Source organism: Colobus angolensis, unplaced genomic scaffold, assembly GCF_000951035.1.
Source record: "Colobus angolensis palliatus isolate OR3802 unplaced genomic scaffold, Cang.pa_1.0 Scaffold31, whole genome shotgun sequence".
Classification (NCBI taxonomy): Eukaryota; Metazoa; Chordata; class Mammalia; order Primates; family Cercopithecidae; genus Colobus; species Colobus angolensis.
Genome location: NW_012116377.1, coordinates 3113323 through 3117928, shown reverse-complemented (window position 1 = coordinate 3117928; position 4606 = coordinate 3113323). Strand labels below are relative to the sequence as shown.

The window sequence follows — 4606 nt, the reverse complement described above, 5'->3', positions numbered from 1 at the left end:
GCCACCGCGCCCGGCCTCATTTCATTATCTTTAATCTTCACAACAATCATAGAACGTGTCACTCCCATTCTAAGAAGAAACCAAGGCTCAAAAAAGGTTAACTGCCCAAGATCACATAGCCATTAAGGAGCAGATCCAGAATTTGCACTCATGACCACCTTCTAACCCCACATTCTTTCCATGGATTTATCAGTCAGTGACTCAGTTTTGCAGTTACTTCTGATCACATATTCTGTACTCATTCCTCCAAAACCTCATTTACAGTATTTCGATATGGAGCACTTACACTGTGCTATAAAGTTGCTAACAATTTGATGAGATGTACCCGAAGAACACAGATGGCTCTTACACATATAGTGCTCAGTGGAGTAAGATTTTTATATATAGGTAAAGATATTTTTATACACAGTTATGTAAAAACATACATGTTCATAAACAATACAGACTTTGTAAAAACACATAAAGAGATATAATTAAGCATATTAGAATGGTGGTGGGAGGAAGAAGAAGGGGACTACAGTTTGCGTATAGAAGAGAATCAAGCTGGGCACAGTGGCATGCACCTGTAGACCCAGCTACACTCGAGTCCAAGGCAGGAGGACTGCTTGAGGCCAAGAATTTGAGTCCAGCCTGGACAACATAGCAAGACCTCATCCCTACAACCCCAGAAAACTAAGAAAAAAAAATTTTTTTTAAACAAAGGGAATCCTCAAAGATTGCTAGATCAGAAAAAGTCTATGACAAAATTCAATATCTATTCATGGTAAAAACAAAAACCAAAAACAGAAACCTCTTAGCAAACTAGAGTAGAAGGAAACTTCGTTAACTAACAAAGGGCATCTATAAAATACCTACAGCTAACATCATAGTTAATAGTGAAACATCAAATGCTTTTCCCTTAAAATTGGAAACAAGGCAAGAGTGGTGTTCACTCTCATCAATTCAATTCAACATTGTACTGGAGGCCCTAACTATTATATTAAGGAAAGAAAAAGACAGACATATAGATGAGAAAAGAAGTAGAACTATTTGTGCTTGCAAAAAAACACAAAACTACTAGAACTAAAAATCAATTTAGAAAGGTCACAAGACAATCTGTTTTTATGTGTATATAGTAGCAGCAAACAACTAGAAAATAAACTCCTTTCAAAATGGCATCAAAAAAAGAAAATATTTAGAAATATATTAATAAAGTAGAAGATGTCTACACTAAAAACTACAAAACATTAAAAGATAATTCAAGGCTTAAATAAATGAAAATTCATGTACCATGTTCATGGATTGAAAGATTCAATATTACAATGCCAGCTCTCCCCAGATTGGTCTATAGATTCCATAATCACTATCAGAGAAATTGATAAGTTTATCTGAAAATGCAAAAGACCTAAAATGCCCAAAACATTTTTTTTTGTTTGTTTTGTTTTTGAGACAGTCTGGGAAAAAAAAGTCTGGAGTGCAGTGGTGTGATCTCAGCTCACTGCAACCTCTGCTTGCTGTATTCAAGCGATTCTCATACCTCAGCTTCACAAGTAGCTGAGATTACAGGTATGCACCACCACACCTCCCTAATTTTTTCTATTTTTAGTAGAGACGGGGTTTCATTGTGTTGGCCAGGCTGGTCTTGAACTCCTGGCCTCAAGTGATCTGCCTGCCTTGGTCTCCCAAGTACTGGGAGTACAGGTGTAGGCACCTTTCCAGCCTCGAAACAGCCTTAAAAAAGAACCTGACTTCAAGTTATAGTATTTGAGACAGTTTGGTACTGGCATAACGATTGGTAAATATATGAATGGAACACAATGGAATGTCCAGAAATGGACCTCTATTTATTCAATCATTTGAGATTTAACAAAGACACTGAAGCAATCCAATAGGGAGAGGCAAGTCTTTTCAACAAATGGTGCTGGAACAACTGGATATCCATAATGAATAAAAGGACCCTCAACTCCCATGTCATACCATACACAAAAATTAATTTGAGATAGACCTAGAAGTAAAAGCTAAAACATTAATGCTTTCAGAAAATAATAGAGGAAAATAACTTTGTAGCTTGCAATAGACAAAAATGCCTTAGCACACAGAAAGCAACGGTCATAAAAGGAAACACTGACAAATAGACTTCCTCAGAGTTATAAACTGCTGTTCATCAAAAGATTCATTCATTCATTCATTCATCAGAAAATGAACAAGAAAGTCACGGACAGGGAGAGAATATTTGTAAAACATTTATCTGACAAAAGCCTGGTATATAGGATACAGAAACAACTTCTATAACTCAATCACAGGCACAACCTACTTAAAAAAAAGGGACAAGAGATCTGAATAGACACTTCTCAAATGGAAATATGAGTGGCCAATAAGCACATGAAAGCAATCGTGTGCTTAATATCATTAGTTACTAGGGAAATCTAAATTAAAACCACATTGACTTACCTCAACATTCCCCACCAGAATGGCTAAAATTTTAAAGCCTGACAATACCAAGTGTTAGCAATGATGTGGAGCAACCAAAACTCAAATTCACACACTTTGTTGGGGGAGTGTAAAATGGCACACCACTTTGGAAAAAGGTCTTGCAATTCCTTATAAACCAAATATATGCCTGCCTTATGATCCATCAATTCCAATCCTAGGTAATAACCCAAGTGAAATAAAAATTTATGTTCCCACAAATACCGGTATGAAAATGTTTAAAGCGGCTTTATTCATAATCACCAAAGCCTAGAAGCAATCCAAATGTTCTTTGACTGGTGAACAGCTAAACAAAACTGGTATAGTCACAAAATGGAAGACTACTCAGCCATAAAAAGAAGTGAACTACTGCTATATGCAACAACATAAATGAATCTCAAAAACATCATGGTGAATAGAAGTCACACATGATTCCAGCTGTTTGAGGATCAAGAGGCAAAACTAATCTATGGCAGAAAAAAAATTGGAACAGGGTGTTGCCTCTGGGGACGGGATGATAGTGGCAATTTGTAGGTGTGTGCATTAATCAAAACTCACCAAATCGTATATTTGAGATTTGTGTACTTTACTATATATAAATTAGACATCAAAAGGAAAAAAAAAAGTACAAAAACATTGAATTCCTAGGGGAAAGTATATTTTGAAAAACATGAAAAATAAAAGGTATAGAAGGATGAATAGAGAGGTACTTGATAAAAGAAAAGTAGAAAATGTTAATTGTACAATCCAGTTAATGGTCATACGATAGTTCACTGTAAAATTCTTTTTTTTTTTAAGACAGTCTCGCTCTGTCGCCCAGGCTGGAGTGCAGTGGTGTGATCTTGGCTCACTGCAACCTCCATCTCCTGGGTTCAAAACGATTCTCCTGCCTCAGCCTCCTGAGTAGTTGAGACTACAGGTGTGTGCCACCACCATGCCCGGCTAATTTTTATATTTTTAGTAGAGACGAGATTTCGCCATGTTGGCCAGGCTGGTTTCAAGCTCCTGACCTCAAGTCATCCTCCTGCCTCAGCCTCTCAAAATGCTGGGATTACAGGCATGAGTCACCATGCCCTGCCAGTTCACTGTAAAATTCTTTCAACATTCCTTTATGTTTGAAAAGTTTTATAAACAATAACTATAATAAAGAAATAATAAAATGTTGGAAAAAATAGGCTGGGCACAGTGGCTCACACCTGTAATCCCAACACTTTGGGAGGCCAACATTGGGAGGATCACTTGAGGCCAATAGTTCGAGAACAGCCTGGGCAATATAGTGAGACTGCCTCTACAAAAAATAAAAAAATTGGCTGGGCGTGGTGGCTCACGCCTGTAATCCCAGCACTTTGGAAGCCAAGGTCAAGAGATCGAGACCATCCTGGCCAACATGGTGAAAGCCCATCTCTACTAAAAATACAAAAATTAGCCAGGCATGGTAGTAGGTGCCTGTAGTCCCAGCTACTGGGGAGGCTGAGGCAGGAGAATCACTTGAACCCGGGAGGCAGAGGCTGCAGTGAACCAAGACCACACCACCGCACTCCAGCCTTGGGCAACAGAGCAAGACCCTGTCTTGAAACAACAGAAAATGTTGGAAAAAATAAAGATTCCAATGTATTTTTGATAGTCGCTTTCTCCCAGGACTGTTACTAAAGAGCAAGTTGGATCAGCTTTGGGCCACCTCAGGGTGCATGACAGGGGTGCATGGTGGTGTAGACAGTGCAAGCCAGCTATCCACTTCATCAGAACCTTTTTTTCTTTGATGGGTTTTGAAAGCGTTGTCCCATCGCTGGAACAGGTTTATTGAGAAATTATGTAAATTCCTCTTTCTAGAAGAAACTGCTTTGGAGTCATACTTAAGTCCATAATTCATTCATTTTAATTTTCATTGAGATAGGGTTTTACTATGTTGCTCCGGCTGGTCTCAAACTCTTGGCCTCAAGAGATCCTCAGCCTGCCAAAGTCCTGGGATTACAGGCGTGAACCACCATGCCAGGCCCCTAAATCCACCTTTTAAAATAAGCTTATGCTGTCACTTACATGACAACTGTTCAGTTTGTTTTGGAAAGATAAAAATCCCCACAGTGGCCGGGCGCGGTGGCTCAAGCCTGTAATCCCAGCACTTTGGGAGGCCGAGACGGGTGGATCACGAGGTCAGGAG

General features: G+C 38.9%; 1 protein-coding gene and 1 long non-coding RNA gene across 3 annotated transcripts in view; one reads left to right on the top strand and one right to left on the bottom strand.

The window, feature by feature from the left end:
• LOC105517913 overlaps positions 1–4019 on the top strand; it is a 20522-nt gene extending 16503 nt beyond the window's left edge. Inside the window, exon 4 of the long non-coding RNA XR_001002742.1 lies at positions 3836–4019. This is a non-coding gene — a long non-coding RNA (uncharacterized LOC105517913). The remainder of the gene's footprint in view (positions 1–3835) is intronic.
• Positions 1–4606, bottom strand: part of LOC105517915 (FYVE, RhoGEF and PH domain-containing protein 5) — a 116738-nt gene that overhangs the window by 2766 nt on the left and 109366 nt on the right. The window lies entirely within an intron of this gene.